Below are 27,059 nucleotides of genomic sequence, written 5' to 3'. Positions count from 1 at the left end.
CAATTGGGGGAAGGGTAAATACGATGCTGCCAGACAAGAACTAAAGTGCATAAGTTGGGAACATAGGCTGTCAGAGAAGGACACAATTGAAATGTGGAGCTTGTTCAAGGAACAGATACTACGTGTCTTTGATATGTATGTCCCTGTCAGGCAGGTAAGAGATGGTCGAGTGAGGGAGCCATGGTTGACAAGAGAGATTGAATGTCTTGTTAAGAGGAAGAAGGATACTTATGTAAGGTTAAGGAAACAAGGTTCAGACAGGGTGCTGGAGGGATACAAGATAGCCAGGATGGAACTGAAGAAAGGGACTAGGAGAGCTAAGAGAGGGCATGAAAAATCTTTGGCGGGTAGAATCAAGGAAAACCCCAAGGCCTTTTACACATATGTGAGAAATATGAGAATGACTAGAGCGAGGGTGGGTCCAATCAAGGACAGGAGCGGGAGATTGTGTATTGAGTCTGAAGAGATAGGAGAGGTCTTGAATGAGTACTTTTCTTCAGTATTTACGAATGAGAGGGGCCATATTGTTGGAGAGGACAGTGTGAAACAGACTGGTAAGCTCGAGGAGATACTTGTTAGGAAGGAAGATGTAGGGCAGCACGGTGGCCTAGTGGTTAGCACAACCGCCTCACAGCGCTGAGGTCCCAGGTTCGATCCCGGCTCTGGGTCACTGTCCGTGTGGAGTTTGCACATTTGCACATTCTCCCCGTGTCTGCGTGGGTTTCGCCCCCACAACCCAAAAATGTGCAGAGTAGGTGGATTGGCCACGCTAAATTGCCCCTTAATAGAGAAAAAAAAAATAATTGGGTAATCTAAATTTATAAAAAAAAAGAAAAAAAAAGGAAGGAAGATGTGTTGGGCATTTTGAAAAACTTGAGGATAGGCAAGTCCCCCAGGCCTGACGGGATATATCCAAGGATTCTATGGGAAGCAAGAGATGAAATTGCAGAGCCGTTGGCAATGATCATTTCGTCCTCACTGTCAACAGGGGAGGTACCAGGGGATTGGAGAATGGCGAATGTCGTGCTCCTGTACAAAAAAGGGAATAGGGATAAGCCTGGGAATTACAGGCCAGTTAGTCTTACTTCAGTGGTAGGCAAAGTAATGGAAAGGGTACTGAGGGATAGGATTTCGAAGCATCTGGAAAGACACTGCTTGATTAGGGATAGTCAGCACGGATTTGTGAGAGGTAGGTCTTGCCTCACAAGTCTTATTGAATTCTTTGAGGAGGTGACCAAGCATGTGGATGAAGGTAAAGCAGTGAATGTGGTGTACATGGATTTTAGTAAGGCATTTGATAAGGTTCCCCATGGTAGGCTTATGCAGAAAGTAAGGAGGCATGGGATAGTGGGCTATTTGGCCAGTTGGATAACGAACTGCCTAACCGATAGAAGTCAGAGAGTGGTGGTGGATGGCAAATATTCAGCCTGAAGCCCAGTTACCAGTGGCGTACTGCAGGGATCAGTTCTGGGTCCTCTGCTGTTTGTGATTTTCATTAATGACTTGGATGAGGGAGTTGAAGGGTGCGTCAGTAAATTTGCAGACGATACGAAGATTGATGGAGTTGTGGATAGTGAGGAGGGCTGTTGTCGGCTGCAAAGAGACATAGATAGGATGCAGAGCTGGGCTGAGAAGTGGCAGATGGAGTTTAACCCTGAAAAGTGTGAGGTTGTCCATTTTGGAAGGACAAATATGAATGCGGAATACAGGGTTAATGGTAGGGTTCTTGGCAATGTGGAGGAGCAGGGAGATCTTGGGGTCTATGTTCATAGATCTTTGAAAGTTGCCACTCAAGTGGATAGGACTGTGAAGAAGGCCTATGGTGTGCTAGCGTTCATTAGCAGAGGGATTGAATTTAAGACCCTTGAGGTGATGATGCAGCTGTACAAAACCTTGGCAAGGCTACATTTGGAAAACTATGTGCAGTTCTGGTCGCCTCATTTTAGGAAGGATGTGGAAGCTTTGGATAAGGAGCAAAGGAGATTTACCAGGATGTTGCCTGGAATGGAGAGTAGGTCTTACGAGGAAAGGTTGAGGGTGTCAGGCCTTTTCTGATTAGAACGGAGAAGGATGAGGGGCGACTTGATAGAGGTTTATAAGATGATGAGGGGAATAGATAGAGTAGACAGTCAGAGACTTTTTCCCCGGGTGGAACAAACCATTACAAGGGGACAAAAATTTAAGTTGAATGGTGGAAGATATAGGGGGGGGGGGGGGGGGGGGGGGTGTCAGAGGTAGGTTCTTTACCCAGAGAGTAGTGGGGGCATGGAATGCACTGCATGTGGAAGTAGTTGAGTCAGAAACATAGGGACCTTCAAGCGGCTATTGGATAGGTACATGGATTACGGTAGAATGTTGGGGTGTAGATTAATTTGTTCTTAATCTAGGACAAAAGTTCAGCACAACATCGTGGGCCGAAGGGCCTGTTCTGTGCTGTATTTTTCTCTGTTCTATGTTCTAAAGTAATAAAAAGTAAAAAAACCCCACCAGCCACCCCCATCAAAACACTGAAAACCCCCAAAAAACCGAATAACTTTTACTCCCCCACCTTCGCCCAAACATAAAAAGCAGAAGAAAGACAACAATCAAAACATATATACATCGTTCAAAAAGTAGAAATACTGCCACTTAAGTCCAAAAAGTTCTCAGTTCTGCGCCAGTCCCTTCTTCTTGGCAAAGTCCATCACATCTTCAGGCGACTCAATATCATGGTGCTGGTCCTCATGTGTGACCCAAAGACACGCTGGGTAGAGGAGCCCAAATTTCACCTTCTTCTTAAACAGGATCTCCTTCACTTGCCTGAAGCATGCCCTCCTTCTGGCCACCTCCACACTTAGGTCCTGATAGATCCGCAATATGCTATTGTCCCACTTGCAGCTCCTGGTACGCTTGGTCCACTGGAGAACACACTCCTTATCCAAAAATCTGTGGGCATCGCTCTTGGGGGGTTCCCCCGGCTGTCGCTTCCTCGCCATCGCCCTGTATGCTCTGTCCACCTCCAACGGTCGAGGAAAAGCCCCCTCCCTCAGGAGCGTCTGGAACATATTCGCCACAAACGTGCCAGGATCAGCCCCCTCAGCCCCTTCAGGGAGACCAACAATTCTTAAGTTCTGCCGGCACGCTTTGTTCTCCAGCTCTTCCACCTTTTCCAGCAGCCTCCTTTGCTGATCCTTCAGCATTCCACCTCCAGGCCAACCACTGTTTGTTGCTCCGCCTGGTCTGCCAGCGCTCTCTCCAACTTCTAAATTGTCTGATCCTGGTCATCCAGCCTGCGTACCAGCCGATCGATTGACTCCTTTATCGGGTTGAGACAGTCTCGTTTACGTCTGGCAAAGTCCTCCTGGGTGATCTGCATCAGCTCCTCCATCGATGGCTGGGCCGTCGCAGCAGGGGTCTGAATATCAGCCATGTTTTCTTCAGCGGCCACCTCTACCCAGCCCTTGCTTATCTTTCTATTTCTTCTTTTTCGTTCCCTTGGGGCTCTCCGTTCCATGCACCACTGTGTGGATCCAGTGCCGAAATGTCCGCACCTTCAAAGCCAAAGCTGAAAACCACGGAAAAATTGAGGAAAAGGTCCAAAAGTCCTGCCAGAGCGGGAGCCACCAAGTGTGCGACTTACTCCCTCATAGACACCACAGGAAATCCTATCTCTTTTTTAAAATCACTTTGTGCATCTGGGGAGGAGAACACATTTCTGAAATTACAAGCGGTGTCATCGAAATATTACATTTATTTTTCTTTCAAAGTTCAGTTTGTAGCTGTTACCCACCCACCCACAGGCTTACACCGACCGAAAGATTCCTTCCTTACTTTCAACTTTCTGTCCATCCTTTCATCCGATTGTAGAGAAAGTGGAAATAAACAAAATTCTGCATCTTAACACTAGCTTTCCCACAAAGAAATCCACTGGGACTTCCATTCTGTGCAAAGTGAAACCAAGGCCAGGCTGACGAGGGTTTCTGCCACAGGTCAGAGAACTGGTGGAAACATCCCTTCAGTTCTGTGGAGTTGGCTCTCAGGAATCATGGGCTGGATTCTCCGCTGGCGGGGTGTTCCATTTTTTCAGCAGCTTGGGGGTTTCCCGACGGCATGGGGCTGCCTCACAATGGGAAACCCCTTGACCAGCCGGCTGAATTGAGCATCCCGCCGACGGGATGAAACAGAAATGTGGCGCGGCGGGATGGAGAATCCAGCCCCATGTTCCTTTCAGGCATTCATGCAGCCTCCATTGGACCTTCCCTGCGATTGATTTCCCGGTTCCTGCACTGCTTGACCTGCCGACAGGTGCTGGCCCAATCAGAGGCTGGCGGCTCCTCACGCCTCCAGTGGCAGCAATGGCTAATGGCAGCAATGCACCCACCTGAGGTACTGGAGGGAGTGCATCAGCTCAGATTGCTGAGGCCTTGCCTCCGAACCGGAAAGTAGGGAATTCAGGTCCCTCCGCTGCCTGTCTCATTTGCCTCAGTTGGGTGAGCTTCCATTTTCCACCATGTCACTACGCTGAGTGTGGCTTTTCCACCTGGGACGAGGGGATGCTTGCCACCCTCCAGCCTATCTTGTTTCAATCATCCATCCTCCTGACTGCCCGGAGATTGTTGCTAATAGTTGTCTTGGAGATGTCTGCGGCCAAGTTGCAGTGAAACATTTCAGGTCACACATCTTGTGCAGAGATAAACGGCAAGTGGAGTATCTACTTGTGTTCAAAAATTATGTTTTCTCTTGTCGTAGAAGCCAGCTGAACTCAAAATACAAATTTGGTATTGACAAAATTGGTCAAAGACCAATTTGGGCCCAAACATAATGACATGATGCACAATTCAACCAAAAGAATTCAAGGTCCAGTTTTGGGTGTATTTGGGGGGGTATTTCATGATGGCTGTGTTGGCGAGGTCAGTATTCAATTGCACTGAGTCCAAGAAAGAGCCCCCATGAGATTATCAATATTATTGGTTGTCTCGCTCTCTGATTCGCCCGACTCGCACGTCAGCATCTTGCCACAAACAAGGGGGAGCTGCTTTTAAACAGTCCTTCATCACTCACTCCCAGTCAACACACAAGCATGACTGTGCAGTGACCTGCTCCTCACTTTGGAGATGGCAACCTCACAAGGCTTCTCGATGCTGTGGATGAGAGGTGGGCCACCCTGTCCTCTTGAGAGCGTCAGAGGACCAGCAGCAGTGTGAGCAATGTTGCCTGGGAGGCAGTGGCAGTGGTTGTCAGTACGGGCAGCACGACCAGGAGGACCGCCGTCCAATGTCGGAAGAAGACAAATGACTTCCAACGAGCAGCGAGGGTAAGTTACCGTCTCCCTTGGCATTGGTTCAGCCTGCCACCCTCAAATTCCCAACCGACCCCCCCCCCCCCCCCCCCCCCCACACCAAATCACTGACTGAAACCTCGTACCTTCCCCACCTCAGATCTTCAACCCCTTCATGACCAGGTGTATTGCTCACACTTGCCACCTGTTATACACACCACAACCAACCAAGCGTGCGGCTCACAATGCCTTCTCTGTCCCCGCAGGAGAAGTAGCTCAGAATAAACGGAAAAGGCAAGAATGGGGGCGGAGTCCCAGAGATTCGAGTACTCACCCCTCTGGCAAATGTGTTTGGAAACCGCGGGGTTGCCCAAGGAGAGAGCTGTCACTGACAGTGAGGTTGGCTTGTGCTAGAGGTGAGGATTCCCGGCCCCTTCACCCAGATGACCTGCCGCAAGTGAGTAGTGATGCAATCATCAATTCACACAAAACTAGGAGTAGAAGTAAACTGTGGCTTTAATCGACTAGAACAGTGCCTGCCTGCGACTGCTCTGCTACTGAGAGCTGCCTACAGGGCTGCTACTCTTTATACCTCCCCTCAAGGGGAGGAGCCAGGGGCGGAGCCCACAAAGGCACCAACATTATACATCACAGGTAATACCTTACAATGGTCCAGAGGTGGAGCCCTCATGGGCAACAGCGTGGTACAGTTACATATATAGTGAATGGTTACTGTAATACGTTCACCACAAGTAGTTCATGTCAGACAAAATGATCCTTCCCTCTCACTGACCAGGATCTCTTGTCTGATGAGGTCGGGCCACCCGGAGTCATTCCCACCCTGCCACCCAATGGACCACATAGAGGAGAGCTCCTGGAGATCACTGGCAATGCATCACAACTGTCACCCGCACCTTTTATCAGCACAGAGACACACACCTTGGTGGGTGACATTAGCAGACTGGTTTCGGGGGCACAATCTGGTAAGCACCACAAAGTTGCTGATGCAGATCAGTTGGAGGCAGGAACATCCAAGAGAGACAGAAGTCGCGGTCTGCTGGATCCCCATACACAGCTGTGTCCCAGCCAGATGCCTAACCTCTGGACAATGTTCTCCCAGAGCCAGTGCAGATGATAGGACATATCCACGAGATTCAGGACGGGGTGTCAGCGACATTGCAGTGACTGCAAGGCCGATCGGAGGAGTCTCAAAGGTTGCATATGTAGGAGATGGTGCCAACATTGTGTGGCACCAAGGCCAACACTGCTAGTATGGCAACCGCAATGGAAAACCTGAAGATTAATGTCCGTGACTTACATTGTGGTGTTCAAGGCATGGCTCAGTCTGTGATGACCATGGCTGAGGGCTTCGGCATCATGTCCCAGTCTCTGAGGGACGTGTCCTAGATGCAGATGGACATGGCTGAGGCATTGCAGAGCATGGCCCAGTCACTGAGAGCCATCGCTGAGGGCATCAATACCATGGTGCAGACAAAAGGGAGCCTCCAGAACTAGCAGTGCCAGATTACTCAGAGGTCTCTGGACTCCATTTCAGCTGCCCCTCCATCCTATGAAGTTCCCAGGGCCCTACAGGCACTGTAAGGGTGGAGGTAATGCTCAAGGCCAAACCAATATGTGCCACCAAAGAGACAATGGTGGTTTACATTTCTTCCAAATCCCGCCTCTTGACACTGGAGTACCTCAAGGGCAGCGGGCAGAACAGAGTGGCACAGCAATGCCAGTGACATCAGTAAGTTGGACGGGCACTTTGGCTCCAGGCCCTCCAGATGGCAGTCCGCCAAGGGCATCAAAAACCATAAGGCATGGAAGGCAGCTGGCTTTCTCCACCTCTGATGTGTATTCTTGGGACACACCTAGACACAGAAGATCAAGACGAATGAGGAGTACTGAGTCGGCACTGGTGAGATGTAACTAGCAGGATTGGAAATTTGTTACAGTAAGATGTTCACCATTAAAACATGTCATATCTCATATATTGAAGGCTCTGTCACATTAAACTTCTCAGCGGGCCTGCCCACACCACCACCACCTGTTCAGGCAGTCCAAGGGCAACCCCTGACCTGGAGCATTTCAACCTTCACTTCCATCCCGAGCACTCCAGTGCCCTTGAGTTACATGCCAGAAAATAGAGATGGCTACTCACCTCCTCACTTCCCCATCAGCAGCCATTGCGCGAGGTTCCCATTTTTGGAAAGGAGTACATAACCACACCTGAGTTACTTCTCGCTGGGGAGTCAGGTAATTCCCAGGAGGCCACTGTATTCGACTTCAATCTCGTTAATGAGATTGAAATAAATGCAAATTAGGGTTAATGTTATTCTCACCATTTATGGGCAAGATCCGGATCTTGCCATCGTAAGCGGGTCGCATGATTCGCAAAATGGTTAATTTCCGGCGCTAATCTCAACATTGTCCTCTCCCGCTATTCACCCAGCTTGCCCGGATCTGTGACAGACACAACGTGGTCGCTGTATTGCACCCTATTGCGCTATTGAATGCCAGTTTATCACAACATTAGTTTGAAAAGCTATGGAATACATATTGAGATTATTGCTGTGACACTCACTCAGGACGTAAAGTTTGAGGAAATCCAGAAACAAGAGCATGGATCACTTTGTGCAATTTATCTGTGCTGGCGGCTCCCGATGCAGCTGTCATGCAAACTTTGCTGCGTGTGGTCAGTGCTCAGCGAGCTGCTAAGTGGCTGCAGGCTTGTGCGGGGCCACAGAATTCTGAGAAGCTAGCACGAGTTCAAGCTGGCCTGAGCTACTTCATGCCAGGGTGCGCCTCTTGAACAGGACGTTCATTGTGCTTGGAGCAGCGGTTCAAGAAGGCAGCCCACTGCCACTTTCTCAAGGGCAATTAGGGATGGGCAATCAACGTTGCCCGAGCATCCATAAGACCATAAGACCATATAGACATAGGAGCAGAATTAGCCACTCGGCCCATCCATTCAATCATGGCTGATATTTTCTTATCCCCATTCTCCTGTTTAGCACAACGCTAAATTGCTGGCTTTGAAAGCAGACCAAGCAGGCCAGCAGCACGATTCGATTCCCGTAACAGCCTCCCCAAATAGGCGCTGGAATGTGGCGACTAGGGGCTTTTCACAGTAACTTCATTTGAAGCCTACTCATGAAAATAAGCGATTTTCATTTCATTTTTCATTTCCTGCCTTCTCCCCATAACCCCTGATCCCCTTATTAATCAAGAACCTATCTATCTCTGTCTTCAAGACACTCAGTGATTTGGCCTCCACAGCCTTCTGTGGCAAAGAGTTCCACAGATTCACCACCCTCTGGCTGAAGAAATTCCTCCTCATCTCTGTTTTAGTCTGAGATGGTGTCCTCTGGTTCTATTTTTTCCTACAAGTGGAAACATCCTTTCAACGTCCACTCTATCCGGGCCTCGAAGTAAGTTTCAATAAGATCCCTCCCTCATCCTTCTAAACTCCAACGAGTACAGACCCAGAGTCCTCAACTGTTCCTCATGCGACTAGTTCTTCATTCCAGAGAATGAATAGGAAAAGAAAGTAGCAGCTGCTGCAGGAGAGAACGTAAGCAAGAAGAATTATTCACAACTTGGCATAGAGTGGGCTCCCAGACTTTCTGATATTGCGGATAACCTTGGTTGGCGAGAAGCAACAGAGGAGAGATAAGGCCCTCTCTCAGAAGGCCGGGGGAGCCCCTAGCTGAGGCAAGCAATGCCAGTGCTGTGGTCCTGAGGACCAAGGTGCAGTGGCACAATGAGTTTAATGAGCTCAAATGAGTGGTCAAGTCCAATGAATATATTGTCAAATGTCTTATCCTCCCAGTTTCCACTCGCCTTACACTGTGCCCAGCAGTGATGCAATTCATGTGGTTCATTTGCTTTCCAAAACTGATATAGTTCCCCAGAAGAGACAAATGAATGACGTCAGAGAACATGGAGTCAGGCGGCAAGTGACAGATTGGATTGCGAGCAGGCGTTCCCTCATTCCAATACCAAATCCTTAGCCACATGTTAATTCTTTTGAAGTAAACATTTTGGGGTATAACATATGTTTAGAAAAGAGAGTGAGAGAAAAAGAGAAGGCAGAGAAGCTGCATAGATTCACGATGACATCGTGGCAGTAGACAAAAGGATCGCAGCTATGAGCAAGACAAAAATAGAATCCATATGGATCGAGATGAAAGATGAACAATAATCCATCACACTTAAAAGTGTCAAATGCTTGGAGGCAGAAATATGCAGACAAATATGGGAATTGAGTTTTTAAAAAATTAAATAAAAAGCACAGTTTAGTAATCACGGGACATTTCAAGTATTCTGATAAAAATTGGATAGAATAATTTTTAATTGCTAATTCTAATTTTTCTATCACCATGGTGGGATTTTTTAGCTGTTCCTGCTGGCCATATCTTCCGGTCCTGCCGATGGTGACTCCGCACCCCGAGGTCGTCGGCAGCAGAGGGTGCGAACAACAGGGAACTCTGTTGATAGTGGCAAAACAAGAAGGTCATTCCACCAGCCAATGGCGGGATATCTCCACTGAGTAGGGGAAAGCATCGAGCACTGAGCAGGGGAAAAACACTGAGCACTGAGTCAGGGAAAAGCACCGACTATAGAGTGAGGGATAAGCACCGAGTGAGGAAAAGCACCGAGCACCGAGCGAGGGAAAAGCACCGAGCAGGGGAAAAGCACCGAGCACAGAGCGAGGGAAAAACACTGAGCACCGAGTCAGGGAAAAGCACCGACTATAGAGTGAGGGATAAGCACCGAGTGAGGGATAAGCACCGAGTGAGGGATAAGCACTGAGTGAGGGAAAAGCACCGAGCACCGAGCGAGGGAAAAGCACCGAGCACCGAGCGAGGGGAAAGCACCGAGTGAGGGAAAAGCACCGAGTGAGGGAAAAGCACCGAGTGAGGGAAAAGCACCGAGTGAGGGATAAGCACAGAGCGAGGGAAAAACACAGAGCGAGGGAAAAACACAGAGTGAGGGAAAAACACAGAGTGAGGGAAAGACACAGACTGAGGGAAAAACACCAAATACAGAATGAGAGAAAAGTACTGAGTGAGGGAAAAGCACCAAGTGATGGAAAATTACTGAGAACAGAATGAGGGAAAAGGACTGAGTGAGGGAAAAGCACAAAGTGAGGGAAAAGCACCGAGCACCGAGTGAGGGTAAAGCACCATCCATAGAGTGAGGGATAAGTACCGAGCGAGGGATAAGCACCGAATGAGGGAAAAGCACCGATTGAGGGAAAAGCACCGAGTGAGAGAAAAGCACCGAGCGAGGGAATAGCCCTGAGCACTGAGCGAGGGAATAGCACTGAGCACCGAGTCAGGGAAAAGCACCGACTACAGAGTGAGGGATAAGCACCGAGTGAGGGAAAAGTATCGAGCACCGAGCGAGGGAAAAACACTGAACACCGAGTCAGGGAAAAGCACCGACTATAAAGTGAGGGATAAGCACCGAGTGAGGGAAAAGTACCGAGCACCGAGCGAGGGAAAAACACTGAGCACCGAGTCAGGGAAAAGCACCGACTATAGAGTGAGGGATAAGCACCGTGAGGGATAAGCACCGAGTGAGGGATAAGCACCGAGAGAGGGAATAGCACTGAGCACCGAGCGAGGGAATAGCACTGAGCACCGAGCGAGGGAATAGCACTGAGCACCGAGCGAGGGAATAGCACCGAGCACCGAGTGAGGGAATAGCACTGAGCACCGAGCGAGGGAATAGCACTGAGCACCGAGCGAGGGAATAGCACTGAGCACTGAGCGAGGGAATAGCACTGAGCACCGAGCGAGGGAATAGAACTGAGCACCGAGCGAGGGAATAGCACTGAGCACCGAGCGAGGGAATAGCACTGAGCACCGAGTGAGGGAATAGCACTGAGCACCGAGCGAGGGAATAGCACTGAGCACCGAGTGAGGGAATAGCACTGAGCACCGAGTGAGGGAATAGCACTGAGCACCGAGTGAGGGAATAGCACTGAGCACCGAGTGAGGGAATAGCACTGAGCACCGAGTGAGGGAATAGCACTGAGCACCGAGCGAGGGAATAGCACTGAGCACCGATTGAGGGAATAGCACCGAGCACCGAGTGAGGGAATAGCACTGAGCACCGAGTGAGGGAATAGCAGCCATCACTCCTGGAGTCAAGGAAGGTAAATGAAAACATGCAAACTCGAAAACAGAAAGCCTCGCATCAATCCCTTTGTGTAGTTTTGCCCAATTAGTCAGTTTGAGGTGGGCAAATGGTGAGAGGAGTCTAACCAACCCCAACATCAACACCTTTATAAGATCGATGGAACAAGTATTTTCCCATTGCACTGATATTTTCTGAGATTTGTGGATAGCCCTTTTCTCCTGGAGATATAAATAGCTTTTCGCACTCACTGGTGTAAAATGAATGAATTGCTAATGAGCATGCTGTGCGATCAAATCTATTACCATGCCATCTGTACTGAACAAGCGGTTTGAGGCCTCCTGTAGTTATGATGTTCTCAGTTTCCAATACAATGGCCTACCTATTTTGATTTGCTTAATGGACACATTTATTTTAATGGGTTACCATCAGCTTTACAATCAGAAAATCTGGGCATGGAAGTTTAATAATATTTCTGTTGCATGTTTCGCACTGAACAAAACAAGGGATGTGAGTGTTGTGATTCATTCTGTGTTACAACCAAGCACCCAACTGTCAGCTATGACATCATCTGGGCACAGAAACACGAGTTGTCCATTCTTTCCCTGTGTGAGTTAATCTCTCACACGAGTTACATTCTGAAATGAGATTGTCTATTGATTGCTAAATTCGATACTATATTGAGATGAGTGCATGAAACCGTGAGGATTGGTGTTGATCTCACTCCGAATGTATTCTGTGCAAACCTTTACAGGCATCAGGGAAAGGAGGTAATAGTTGGATTCTTGTTCCGAAAGTAGGTTCCCTCGTAAGCAGCAGTTAAATGTAACTTTTCCATTAAATACCATTGTGTCCTTTGAGCTCACAACATTTTTCTTGTTGAAGACTTTCAAATGATGTCTTTTCCTCTTCGTGGAAAAGGTGTTCTGGAAGTTGGGTCATGCTGTGCCCGTTTCACAGAAGAACAATGACCAGCTAAAAATAGACTATTAAGGGTGACATGCGCAAATTAATTCCACTCTGGAGGTGCTGCCACATTGGTAGCTGGTTCCATGGGTGGCTGCAACCCTACCTCCTCCTCCCCCACCCACCCACCCCCACATGGAGGGGTCCGAGCCCCCACTTTCCGCTACATGCCGGCACTTATAATGGCCACCATGGCTGAGTGCCCTGGCCATGAAGCCACCAGCTACCCACCCTCTGGGCTGCATGCATGGGACTGTCTAACCAAAAAGAAAATGCTTTTAAATCTCAGCAGGTCTGGCAGCATTCGTCGGGAGAGAAAAGAGCGAGCGTTTCGAGTCCAGGTGACCCTTTGTCAAAGTTAACAGACAGGGAAAGTGGGAAATATTTGTACGATGGAGTGAGAATGAAAGATGAGTCATAGCAGCAGAAACCCAGGGAAATGGGGTGCTAATAGCCACAGAAATAACGAGGAAAGAGTGCCAATGGCAGTCCCCAGAGAAAACAAAAGGTGTGAAAGGCTAAACTGAAGAGAAACTAACATCAGAGGGTAAACTGTGACAGATGTGGATGTGGGGGGAGGGGAAGGGGGAAGCAAAGGGGAGAAAAGGGGAGTTTTTTCACTGTGCGTTTTCTGTTTACCTGCCAAAGAGAAGGCCGCCCATAACCACCAGGAGCTGGAGAAGGACTGCCAACCCTGCGGCCCCTCACCACAGCAGAGCACAGGGCTCTGGATATGGTTGGCGGGCCCGAAGAAAGAGCAGTCACCGGGGTAGAGGACGGCATCAGGTGAAGAGGTGAAACCCCGCTGAGTTGTGGTTTCCCATGGCATGTGTGTCACAACACCCCCACACTCGCACTACCCCCCCCCCCCACTGCCCCTACTCCCCCCTCCCAAACACCCCCTCCCCAAAACACCCCCACCATCTCCACTACAGAGTAATCATCCATCTTTTCTCATGTCTTCCAGGAGCTGCTGGTGATGTGGCAGACTCTTCTGGGTTCCCCTGCCCCATGCCACAGCCTGAACCCCAGGTACCGACCAGAGACGAGGATGATACCAACATGGATGGGGGTCATCGACCTGCATCCCAGAACGCCCCGGGCCTTGAGTCTGGGGATGAGACTATCTTCCCATCACAGCTGTCTCCAACACCCTCCACCATCCAAGAGATGGACAGTCCCATCGATCGTGTAGATGCAGTCTTAGAGCCAGGGACTACATGAGGGGTTGTTGGCAACCACACAGCGCTGGAGGTACAGTTGGAGGAGTGCAAACGTGTGCAGAAGCAGAAGGTGGTGCCAGCCATGCATGCCACCCAGGCCAACACCACGCGGGTGGCATCTACTATCGAGGCTTTGGGGTGCGAGGGTTTGGCCATGTGCCAGAGCCATTTGGATATTGCAGCGGTGCTCCTGACCGTGGCCCAGTCACAGTGGGCCAAGGCGCATCAGCGGCATTGCTCAGGTGCTGACCGACATGGCACAGACACAGATAGAGGTAGCCCAGCACCAGAGGGAGATGGCACACTCACTGGCTGATGTGACACAGGCCCAGAAGGTGGTGGCACAGTCAATAGGTGATGCGGTGCAGTCCCAGAGGGAGGTGATCCACTCCCTGTGCTCCATGGTGTCATGTGAGAGTACCTTTAAGAAATGGGTGTTTATCAAATAGCTGTAGTGGGTGTACCTTTAAGAAATGGGTGTTTATCAAATAGCTGCAGTGGGTGTACCTTTAAGAAATGGGTGTTTATCAAATAGCTGCAGTGATGTCCGAGTATGGCTGGAGCTGGGCTGTCTGTCTGCTTTTACTTTTGTTTTTGAGCTAGCAGCTACAGTGTGTTTAGTTTCGTTTTCAGAGTTGGAGCTGCATCCAGCCAAACAAGGTGTAATTTTGATCTCTCTGCATGAAAAGAATGTCTTCAGATCACTTGCTAAATTAAAAGTGATAACTGCTCTCAGTAGAGAATTTAAATCTGCTGTATTTGTTAGAGAGGGTATTTGTCATACGGATTCATGTAATAAACATTGTTTTGTTTTAAAAGTACTTAGTTCTCTGTTGCATCACACCTGTAGAATGGGCCCTTGTGCTCCCCATATCCAAAATCTATTAAAAGTTGTGGGTCAGGTGAACTCCATGATATATTTTGGGGTTCTTTAAACCCTGGCCCATAATAAATGGTCACGAGCATGCAGACCCTGGTTGAGATGGCAGCCTTCTCCAGGACTGGCAGTGCCAGGTGGCAGTGGAGTCTTTGGGGTTAGCTCCACTCGCATCTCCACCCCACAATGTAGTCTGGGGGTCATCGGGCACCCCGAGGGAGGAGGAGGTGATGGGGCCCGTGCCGGTGACTGCCGCAGGGCAGGTGCTGGAACACCGCAGTGCTTTGGACCCCCACCTCCTGTCCCTGGCGCATCACATGGGGAGCAGCCAGAACAGGGTGGTACCACGTCAGCTGGGACACACGAGCAGCAGCAAGCCCCATCCAGGCCCAGTCACCCCAGAGGATGCCCGGCAAAGGGAACCAGGTCGCAGAGTGGGAATCACAGCAGGCCGTCTCCACCCCTGATGTACCGACTTGGCATGCACGTAGGACTAGCGTTAGGGCCCAGAAAAGTAGACACCAGTTAAGTTGGCACGGGTGCAGGGCACAGTCTAGCGGTAGGGGCTAGGGAATGAATCTGGATATATGTTTTCACATTAAACAACTGTGCACCTGCCTCAATGCTCTGTCAGAAGTGAGTGAGGGGTGGGCGGGTCTGGGCTGGTTGCAGAGGGGGCGCGGGTGGGGGGAATTGCGGACGATGGAGGTGGGCTTGTCTCAGGCACCGCAGCGCTCACTGCTGGAGTGTCCCACTTCGTTCCACCCACCCCACATCGCCCCCACCTCTGCCACCCCAGGGATCCGATGGGACTGTGTGATGGAATGGTCAGCTCGCATGCAGGGATCACCCAGGTGGGCGGTGGAAAGTGCTACAGTTGGCAGAGTCAGACATTGTCAAACCATGCTGAACACCAGAGCTCATCGCAGAGCGGGTTGTCATCATTCTTCATCCCATGGACCAGACCCACTGTCACTGCCAAACCAGGCCCGCACCCCACAGTACGGCAGGTCTGTATCACGGAGGGGGTTGAAGGTGTGGGGAGGGGAGGTATGGAGGTGGGGTGCAGTGTCCGTGCCCATGGCCAGTCCCCACCCCCTAGTCGGTGAACCTGGAGGCGATCCGAGGGTCCCGTGTGTGCCAGCCCTGGTGCACATATTGTGCGGTCTCCCATGCCTGTCCCACCCCATGTCCTGTCCATCCTCAGCCTCTCCCGCATCCTCTGCATCGGATAAGGACTGCTATTCATCCGCCCCCTCCTGTTCTCTGCTGTGCGATGTTGTGGAGGACGCAGCAGGCCGCCATGATGCCAGGCTACCCTTCCAGGGCTATATTGGAGGGCCCCTCCAGAGCGGTCCATGCACCTGAACTGCATCTTCATGAGGCCGAAGCGCTGCTCAATCATTCCCCTGGCCGCTGCTTTGACATCGTTGTAGCGGGTCTCCACGCTGGTCTGTGGCCTCCTAATAGGCGTCATCGGCCACGATAGCAGTGGACAGCCCCTGATGCCCAAAAGCCAACCCCCCCCGGCCGGGAGGGAGGGCCTTGAAGAGGCCAGGAATTGTCGAGTGTGCCAGGATGAAGGCGCCGTTCACACTGCCTGGGTATCGGGCACAGACGTGCATGATGCGCAGCTGATGGTCATATATCAGCTGCACATTCATTGAGTGGAACCCGTTTTGGTTGGTGTAGATGCTTGTCAACTGCAGGTTCCAGGGCACCCTGTCGATGGCGGCAAAACCCGCTGCCCTGGTATCCAGGTGGGCTTGGTGCACGTTGAAATGGATGTATTGTATGTTGGGCATACAGGGCCTCTGTGACAGCGCGGATGCACCTGTGCATTGAGGTCTGTGAGATACCGGACAGGTCAACATTCGATACCTGGAACGACCCTGTTGTTTAAAGGTTCAGGGCGACCGTCACCTTGACAGCCACTGGGAGCGGTTGACCTCCCCCATACCCCCACGGTGCCAGGTGTGCCATGATCTGGCAGATATGTCGCACTGTCTCTCTGCTCAGTTGGAGTATTCGACGGTATGCCCGGTCCAGCAGGTGCCCGAATGTCAGGCGGTGCCGGTACACACGAGGCCTCATGCGACGCCTCCTTAGCACCTCCTCCTCTTCGGCCTGCTGGGCGGCTCGCTCTCCATCCTGGGAGGCTGCCATCTGCTCCCCAGGGGCAGTTTCCACTGCTGCCCCCTTCACTGCTGCAGCTTCCTCCTCCTCCTTGAGCAGCTCCAGCTTGTACAGCCATTGGGCATCCCCCAGGGCTATGGCGACTAGCAGAAAGGGCACCACTGCTGGTTGTATTCCAATATCCATTGTCTGAAGGGGGGGGAAAGGCTGACATATTAGCATGGTGCTTACCCCATGCCCAACCAGGTCCACGAGGACCTGGTTGGCACTGCGGGTTCTGCCCCTGCATGTTCTCCATCCCCCATCTCTGGACTCCTGGCCCCATCATTGTTCTGCACAATGCTGCAGGGATACCATTGGCTGGCGCTGCCCTTGCCAGGGGTACCATCCACAGCCTCTGCCCAGAGTCCCAAGGGCTACCGTGGCCGTTGCCATTGGGTGGGTCACATGATGTCCCGCCGGTGGATGGTGGCCTGGTTGGGGGTGGGGGCATGACAGAGCTGGAGTCCGGGGGTTGGGGACCCATATGGCTGGTGTCACTCTGCAGAACCAGAGGCCAAGGTGGGTAGTCAGTGGGTTGCGCAGCAAGATGGCTGCCTTGCAGGCCACAGCATTGACGGTCCATGGCTGGACACCACCCCAGTCCCGTGGGGGGTCCTTCTGGCCACGCGGCTTGTTCCCCTGTCACCCCTTTGCCCCCCGGCTTTGGCAGGGCCACCATACCACAGCAAGCCTGGCCAGTGTCCAGCCCGGCACCCACAGTCGCGCCTCTTTGTCCTACCTCCTCTCTCTCTCCCTCATCAGCCACGACGCTGCTTTCATGATTTTTAAAAGCACAAATGAATCGTGCCATCGGGAACTCGGTCCATCGGAGGCGGAGGCCCTGGAGAATACTGGGTCAGGCACTCTTATGGCATGAAAACTGTGTTTACTCTATGCTTTCTGGAATGCATTAACGCCTCTGTCGAGGTGATGGAGAATTATGATTTGGAGTCAGATCGGCGCCCGCCACGATTTTGGCATCGGAAACTATTCCCCACCCAATCGATTTTCACGATTTCGGCATCTGCCAACGGAGAATCTCGCCATGTGTTTCCCATCAAGCCAGGGTGGTGATAAAGAACTGGGGTCTGTTTGTGTCTTTACCAGTGTTAGCCATACTGATCCATCCTTGTTGTGTTTCAGCTTGAGGTTTTCATAAGGAATCGGTCACCCTAGATGCTCTTCCCACTAGTACCATCTCCGCGGGTAAAGTACCTTCCTGGATCATAAACCCTTTCTTAACCCGGTGGAATCCATGGGCAGCACGGTAGCACAAGTGGCTAGCACTGTGGCTTCACAGCGCTAGGGTCCCAGGTTCGATTCCCCGCTGGGTCACTGTCTGTGCGGAGTCTGCACGTTCTCCCCGTGTCTGTGTGGGTTTTCTCCGGGTGCTCCGGTTTCCTCCCACTTTCCAAAGACGTGCAGGTTAGGTGGATTGGCCATGATAAATTGCCCTTAGTGTCCAAAAAGGTTAGGAGGGGCTATTGGGTTATGGGGATAGGGTGGAAGTGAGGGCTTAATGTGGGTCAGTGCAGACTCGATGGGCCGAATGGCCTCCTTGTGCACTGTCTGTTCTATGTTCTATGAATCTGCTATTATTGTAACCAAATCCTTTTCCCCCGTCATTAAAGCAACAAAGATTTCAACCGTCTTTGGAAATGTCCTCCCAAAAAAGACCAAATATTATATGGTCTGCATCCTCATCGCCAATTTTAATTTCAAAATACTCCTTGCTGCTTGCTATTGATCCTTTTTTCTTCTCCTTAACCTGCAAGGCCTGGGCAGCAGCAGGAAGGTGAGAAGCAACTTCATCTTTCAGGCAGAGAGGCGCATCAGGTCTCTTGGAAAGGGTTAACTCTTGATGGCCAATTAGTTTGATGAGCATGAGTGTCAGGAATGTTAGAGGGCGCAACTACTTTCTGCATCAGGGATAGACAGGGCTAATAGACCCTCTCCTTCCTCAGGCTGCATTATTCCGAGATCTCATTGCTGTCAGACTTTTACACTTAAGACTCATGGACAATCACGGCATTAACTTTTTCTTTTATATATTTTTATTAGATTTCAATTTTATTTTTACAAATAATATGACAAAAACATTTTCAATGCAAAACAGGTGCAGAACAGAGCAAGAAATATTGCAAATAGAAGAATAATCAAGACAGGATGACTTAGACACCAGGGGCACCAGAATATCCTGAACAGTTTCTTCTCTCGGATAAAAGACCTGTCTGTACCTTTGTAGGATATAGTCAACAACATAGAAACCCCAACGTCACAAAATGAAATGAAAATCGCTTATTGTCACAAGTAGGCTTCGGGGAGGCTGGTACGGGAATTGAACCGTGAAGCTGGCCTGCCTTGGTCTTCTTTAAAAGACAGCTATTTAGCCCTGTGTTAAACCAGCCTAAAAATGCAAACGAATTACGACCACAATAGTTCTAAGTGGACATTCCTCAACAAAGATGAGGACCCATAAGGCTAACCCCACACCCATACCGTCATCACCATCAGGAGATAACCTCCTCAACAAGGAGGAGAAGAAAAAAGCTAATGAGTGAATCAGAGCCAAATTCCCCTCCCGCATTTTGAACCCACCCATGAAGACCTGCACCCTCCATCTACCTCCTGACAATGGTGTCACTCGCTTCTGCCCTGATTGAAGAGAGGATATCAAACAGACAGCATAACCATTATAAAGATATGAACAAGAAGAAAAGACAATGGATGTTTAGCACATGGCACAGCAACTATGAATAATAATAAAAGTCCCTGGAACACTTAAGCAGAAGGAAAAGACAATCAATACAGCGATCAAATGTTAATATCTCCCAATAAACAGGGTGTTGGATTCTCCGCCGGCAGGATGCTCCATTTTGCCGGCAGCCCGAGGGTTTCCCAATGGCTTGGGGATGCCCCACAATGGGACACCCTATTGTCCAGCTGGCGTAACGGAGCATCCCGCTGGCGGGGTGAAACAGAAATGTGGCGCGGCGGGGCGGAGAATCCAGCCCAGGATATATGACAATACAAAATCAAACAAACAACAACATGATAGGGAGAAAGTCCGGGCTTCAAATTTTTCGAGCTGCAGATTATCAGACCAGCTCCTTGCACTCCGTGGATTTGACAAAGGGCAAGGAACTAGTCAGATTATCGAAAGATTTATAGGAGTCGTCAGATAATCAGTTACAGAGTTGAAGGGTAATGCATAATGTAATTCATTCCAGCTGCCTTTAGTTGCCTTCGAACTTCATTGAAGCCTTGACATTTAAGCTGCATTGCTGCAGCTCGGCCTTATGATCACTCGGAATTCCTGTCAGAAAGCAGAGTCTTGGATTCAATGGGCTCAACCTCCATTGAATCCGATTGCGCACTTTTATCGCTGGATTTCTTTGCGTTTTTTGTCATTTTCTCTCCAATACTTATCCAAAAGTCTGCCAGAGACATACTACCAAATATTAATTCTTGGATTAGGTGAGCATGCGCCGGGCAAACAGGATAAAAAACGGATCATAAAGTGAGCACTGCTGGAACCCACAGAAAAGCTGCTATTCCTGCGGTGCATCGTGTGGTCCCCTCCATTTTTTTTTAATGCCTGTGCCTGGACTGCTCAACACCTCACCACCACTACCACTGCACCCCCCTCCCAGGCTGGATACCATGTTGCCTTCTCTTTCGGGGTCTCATCCACTCATCCCATTAGGCCTGTCTCCTTCACCTTGATCACAACCTTCCTCCTACCTCATGTGTCCCGCACCCACAGCCGCACAACACCCCCATGCTACAATCAGCTGAGTAACACAATGCTCTAAGAACCTTTGATACAACACAGGCAGCTAGCTTCAGGACCACACACACAGCCTCGACCCCCATCCCGGAAGAACCCTCTGAGTCATTTCTGGACAGTGGGTTCAAACCCTTTAGACTCCCTGGTTCTAGGTGGAGAGGGGTGCTCACCTCCTTCCTGCCTCTCAGAGGTCATGGCACCTCTTTCCCGTTTTAAAAAGCAGTAGTAATTAGCGCTCCCGTATAATCACACTTGGTTGGGAGGAAGAGTCAGTGAGGTCCGAGGTTTCAACTTTAATTTCACTAAGAACATTATAATGCATTCAAATACATGCAAATCAGCTTTGCTCCCTTCCTGGGCATGAATCTGATCATATCTTTGATATGATCACTGCTTTCTAGAATTGGGGCAGCACGGTAGCATGGTGGTTAGCATAATTGCTTCACAGCTCCAGGGTCCCAGGTTCGATTCCCGGCTGGCTCACTGTCTGTGTGGAGTCTGCACGTCCTCCCCGTGTGGGCGTGGGTTTCCTCCGGGTGCTCCGGTTTCCTCCCACAGTCCAAAGATGTGCGGGTTAGGTGGATTGGCCATGCTAAATTGCCCGTAGTGTAATAGTAGGGTTAAGGGGGGGGTTGTTGGATTACGGGTATGGGGTGGATACGTGGGTTTGAGTGGAGTGATCATTGCTCGGCACAACATCGAGGGCCGAAGGGCCTGTTCTGTGCTGTACTGTTCTATGTTCTATCCTCTGGGAGAGCTCGGGAAGATCACGTTCTGAAAGCTCACCGGCGCAAATCCTGTTTTTGTTCTCTCGCGATATTTTGCAGCCATTACAGATTTGCACTCGCAGCCTCTTGAACTGCTGACATCATGGGCGTACGAAAAATACCCTTGATAGAAAAGTAGCATTAGGGCTGCAATTTAGCAGCTGCATTAGCTGTTTCAATTCCAGTAATGGCTGTTTAATCCCACGAGATGCCGAAAAAACAATTCTCGACGACAAAAGTTGGTTTGCAAACTTCCCAGCCCTCCTCCCATGACGCAATCAGATTCCCGTTCGGGAAGAGCCTGATTTGTATGGATTGCTATCTCATCGGTAGGCATCATGACGCATCGTCCACCCTCGTATCTTCCTATCCAGCCACCGTGATGTCACACCCGCGCAAATTACCACATGCCCTTTACAAACGGACCTGGCATCATGACCTCCGACAGCGAGGTTGGAGTTGACCATGCATGTTACCACTATCCATCTGGAAGTCCAAGGGGAGAGAGGGCATCAGATAGTTCTCAGGCGGGGCGTGTTACCAAGAGGCTAGCTGTCAGGTGATTGACCTGCCATGGATCTGTAAGTCTGTGGGAGTTGGTGAAGTCAGGGGGGATTGTGAGGTCTTTGAGGTTTGGGGAGGGGGGTGTGTGGGGTCTCTTGCTCTGAGCCATGCAACCTAGTAGCTCAGCTGGGTAGGTAAGTGGGTGCCCACATGGCAATGCTTGTTGCGGGATGGGGGTGTCCGAGTGTGACCAGGAAACGCAAGGCCCTCCTGAAAATGCCTTCATTGGTCCTATGCATAAAGACAGGTAGGCTAGAGATGCCCTCCTTATGACATGGTTCCAGCAGGTCCAGGATTTGTGAGCCTGGGGTGCTTGCGAGGACTAACAACTCATTGAGCTGGCATTGGAGAGTGTTCGAATGCTAACTGCCCATTCAATACAGAAGGGGATGATGACTTGCAGTGACGGAAGGGCTGTGCTGCTGCTCAGAGATACTGTGAGTGTCTGACTGCTGGCAACTCGCAGACTCCTGTGCTTGGGTCATTTCAGAGTTGTGATGCGCGGAATCATCTCTCCTGTTGTTGTCTCGGAGGGTTGGGGTTCGATTAGAGAATTCCGCTTATTATCACTGAGTGCTGTCAGTGAGCGGAAAACACATGCACTGAGAAGGCATCATTGCATAGAGGGGATGGGCGTGGCACTGTAAGTCCAAATGAATCCTTAACGTTAGATGTGCCCTGGCTATCACCAATCAGTGGAGACCGCACAGCCTGAAAGTGATTAACAAACGTGTCTAATAATACATAACAAGATCAAGTATATAAAAACGTCAGTGTTCTACATCCCTAAGTGCCTAACATCACTCGCGCCCACGCTGTGCGACTACAATTTCTTAGCCTTCCTAACCCCATCGTATAGTCAATCACTGAGACATGGGTGATTCGGGCTGCTGTGAACCTTAAGATGCATTCTCCCACTCTTCAGCCACCTTTCTGAGACTGCAATGCATGTGGTACCATGTCATTCTGACAAGCCTGAATTTCTTTTTACCTCAATGCTTTGGTGCTCCTTTTTTTTTGAATCCAGTTTAAGAGTTGTGAACAGTGGGTCTGGCAAAAAGTGTGACTCCAGACTCATAGTGGTGAGGTTGATTCTTAACTGCCCCTGAAAAGTCTTAATGTGTCATTCAGTTGTGTTGAAGAAGGTAGCTCCCCACCATCTTCTGTAGGGCAGCCAGCGGCAGGCAATCAGTGCCAGCCTTACCACCACGCACACAATCTGTAACAAATAAAGAAAAACACATCTGAGTTGGATTTTCAAGCTCAAGCATCATGTTGTGAATTGTCCGCATGTTATAGAAACCACCCGACTATCAATTTTAGAGAGAACAATGGAAGTGAAAATGACCTGGGGCTAGATTCTCCGGTCCCCCAGCCGCAAATGTCTATGTTTTGCGCCATTCGCAGGCAGCAGCATTCTTTACTCCCGTCGCTTGTCAATGTGATTTCCGATTGAAGCCACCCCACGCTGCCGGAAAACCCACTGGCAGGGGTGTGCTGCCGGAGTGAAAGAGAATCCCAACGTCCAGAGAAGGCAGGGCAGCGTCTCTATAATTGGCAGAAATCCGCAAATCCCCTTTTATGGCCGGCCGTTACGTCGAAAATCTACCTCAATATTTGAAGCAATTACGCAGCCAAGAAATGGTTCGGGCCAGCTCGGTGATGCATGCTTAAGTCTGGACATGAAGTGAATAAAGGTAGTGGGACTGCTCTTCCTAGAATTAATTAGGTTATCAGTACTACAGACTTTAACACAAACTGCCTTGTAGAACAAGAGATTAAGATAGTCTGAGAGAAATCACTTCAGCTCATATCCAGCAATCTGTTTTTTATTCAGAACAGCAACACCAGTTTGATTAATAGAGTGGGAATGTCGCCAAAGCTCTTGATGAATATTCATATTGAAGTTGTTGATACGAATCTGTTTTGAATGAGGGGCCCTTTCAGTTAAAAGCAAATTACTGCGGATGCTGGAATCTGAAACAAAAATAGAAAATGCTGGACAAAGAGTCATGCGGATCCAAAATGTTAGCTCCGTTCTCTCACCAGAGATATTAATAATAATAATCCTTTACTGTCACAAGTATGAAGTTACTGTGAAAATCCCCTAGTAGCCACATTTCTGCTGCCACCAGACGTGCTGAGATTGTCCCGTATATTCTGTTTTTGTCCCTGTTTCAGTACCGTCCAGTCCAACCAGTCATGGACATTTCAGTGAAATGCTGTGATTAGTGGACAAGACCAAGGGCTACGGCTATCAAACCTTCAGCCCATTATCACTGGCAAAGAACCATATATAAAGTACATTATCACTGTTCAATCCCCATACAGGCCACTAATTTCTGGGGGGCTGGTTTAACCCAGTTGGCTTGACATCCAGTTTGTGATGCGCAGCAAGACCAATAGTGTGGGTTCAATTCCCATACTGGCTGAGGTTATTCATGAAGGCCCCACCTTCTCAACCTTGCCCCTCGTCTGAGGTGTGGCGACCATCAGGTTAAATCACCACCAGCCAGCTCTCTTCCTCAAAGGGGAAAGCAGCCTATGGCCATCTGGGACGATGGTGACTTTACCTTACTTTTACTGTTCAATTGTAGCTGAATTGGTTTTTATATTTCAGTTGCCAGTTTCTTTAGCCTTTGATGTTCTTTGCCTTTTTCTAATCGTATTCTTTTTGTAGGTCATCACATCAGTACCACAACACAAACAGAAGTTCAAAATGTGATGACATGTCGGTGACATTTTGGGAAACAGTTATCTGTAATGTGTGTCATGGCTATTAGAAGAGGAGCTATTCAGAACAAGTAAATGCAAGTCGCTGAATGGAAGTTGACTAACTAATTGGTGGTCTTTTGTGTGTACCTTCAACCATTGTAAGGATCTCTTCATTGCTTAGTAAGAAGTGTGTTAGCACATGAGCAAGTTGGGAGGCCAGGAACATCGAGTTTGAGAGCTGCTACAGTGTCAGAGGAGGTGAGATGAAGACCAAAAGGAGGACACTAGAATTCAAAGGCTGCAAGAAGTCATTGATTGAAGGTATTGTCTGTTAACAAGGTTTTGTGTAGATAAGCCATCATGATGAATTGAAGGAAGAGGAAGCCCCGATTAGGTTCTTTTCTCCCTCCCATTATAATACTGTATAGAGGCTCATTGCTGCCATTACCCTCAACCAGCTGAGGGAGTGCTCAATAGCCCAACTTCCAGTGGTGGTCCTGGGGGTTCACTGGTGGCAATAAATATGAGGTTCCTCTTCCTGAGCCTCCCATCCTCCACTCTCCAGATGTTGCAGATGCTCCAAAAATGTAGACAGCTATTCTACATTAGTCCCAACTCCTTGTCCACACTGACCTGTATTGGTTTCTGATATGAGTTGGGAATCCATGCCCTTGGCATTTTCCTGCACTTACATTTACAGATTCAGATTTATTTCAATATAGATCTGGTGACAATTAATTTCTAGGCATGGTCAATGTGGATGAGCTAGAAATGCATGTGCCAGAATTTGACCCCCCCCCCCCCCCCCCCCCCCCCCCACTCAAATACATTCTGAAGCTGGGGGAGCTTAAAATTGTATGGATGGGATTCCTGCGATAACCCACTTGTCCAAACACAGACGCAAATTCACGCTTAGGCGGGAAGAACCTCCGTTGGGAAACCGACCCATTCACCTATTAAGACCATTAAGTGGTCACTCAATAGCCACTGATTGGCCTTATCCCGCCCAGTCTCAATTTGTAGGCTGTAAGGAATGGGTGCGAGCAAGGTGAGAAAGTGATATTTGCACTTTTCCCAATCTCGGGTGTGAAGTGGCGTGTGCCTCACTCTGAAGGTCCCCTCAGAGTTGGTGCTCCCTTCCATCCGGGATGTTGGAACTCTGGGACCCCACGACGCACTCCCACTGCCGTGATCACCCCTTCCATGACCCTCCGGCTTTCCCCGGGACTTACCTTTTCAAAGATCACAGGAGTTAGTCAAAGGCAGAGCACTGCAGTACTGCGTCCGCCATTGCAGTGCTGTGCCTGGCCGGATTGGTCACGGGCTTTTTGTACTTGGAAGGGTGGACAGAGATCCTGCCCACAGCCAATCATCCCACAGGTCAAGTGAGTGTTAAATGGCAGTGGGAGTTCGAGAGTAGGTGGGTATGCATTAGGCACCGCCTCTTGGAATGAGGACTGTCGATTGCTCACCATCCTTAAAATTCTACCCATATGGATAGTAATTCGTGCCAAATCACAGGGGCCACTGTGGGCCAAGGTTTGTCAGCGTAAAGAATGAAGAACCTGACAGAAATTTCTATCAAATCATAGATATCATAGAATTTGCAGTGCAGAAGGAGGCCATTCGGCCCATCGAGTCTGCACTGGCTCTTGGAAAGAGCACCCTACCCAAGGTCAACACCTCCACCTTATCCCCATAACACAGTAACCCCACCCAACACTAAGGGCAATTTTGGACACTAAGGGCAATTTATCATGGCCAATCCACTTAACCTGCACATCTTTGGACTGCTTGGAATGCTTCGAATTAGCTCAAAATTCAAATGCACAGTCTTTATTGACAGGCCAGTTATGTGGACTGTCATCTCTGCTTTCTCATTTTTGTTTTGTGTCTTTCCAATTTGCTTCAACTCATGTCACCATACTGTCCCTGGAGTGCTGAATAATGCTGAGGATCTCATCCCTGACCGAAGGACTCTGCCATCAATTGTAACGACCCTGTTGGCATCAACTCATTGAACACAGACTAGAGATTGACATTTGCAGATTCCTGGTGTGCATGCCATTTGCAGAGAGATGATGTGGCGATGCCGGCATTGGACTGGGGTGGGCACAGTACAAAGTCTTACCACACCAGGTTAAAGTCCAACAGGTTTGTTTCGAATCACTAGCTTTTGGAGCACAGCTCCTTCATCAGGTGTGTGTTAGATGATTTACAGAGAGGACACTGGCTCTCAAGTGATTGGCAGAAGAACCAGACACCATGAGGAAACCCTTTTTTTAAACAGCGCATGGTTACAACCTTGGCTTTCAACAAGGAATTGGATAAGCAGCCGAAGGGGAAAAGATTTGCAGTAATGTGAGGAATGGATAGGGGAGTGCAACCAACTAATTGCTCTGAGGAGGCAGCACAGGCTCAATGGATTGAATGGCATCCTTCTGTGCTATAGCCAATCTATGATTCTATGGCTCCATTTCAGAGTGGTCACTTCGCTGACCCAACATAGAGCTCACATCAGAAGCTCGCCACTGACCAATTCTCAATCTAATTATCTGGTCAAACTGGCTAT

General features: G+C 49.5%; 1 long non-coding RNA gene across 1 annotated transcript in view; it reads left to right on the top strand.

Moving 5' to 3' along the window:
• LOC119968638 overlaps window positions 1-24,624 on the top strand; it is a 76,074-nt gene extending 51,450 nt beyond the window's left edge. The window contains exon 4 of the long non-coding RNA XR_005461159.1: window positions 24,453-24,624. This is a non-coding gene — a long non-coding RNA (uncharacterized LOC119968638). The remainder of the gene's footprint in view (window positions 1-24,452) is intronic.
• Window positions 24,625-27,059: the final 2,435 nt, after the last annotated feature.

This window comes from Scyliorhinus canicula, chromosome 1 (assembly GCF_902713615.1).
Source record: "Scyliorhinus canicula chromosome 1, sScyCan1.1, whole genome shotgun sequence".
In the NCBI taxonomy this organism is placed as follows: Eukaryota; Metazoa; Chordata; class Chondrichthyes; order Carcharhiniformes; family Scyliorhinidae; genus Scyliorhinus; species Scyliorhinus canicula.
This window is presented reverse-complemented; position numbering and strand designations above follow the sequence as displayed.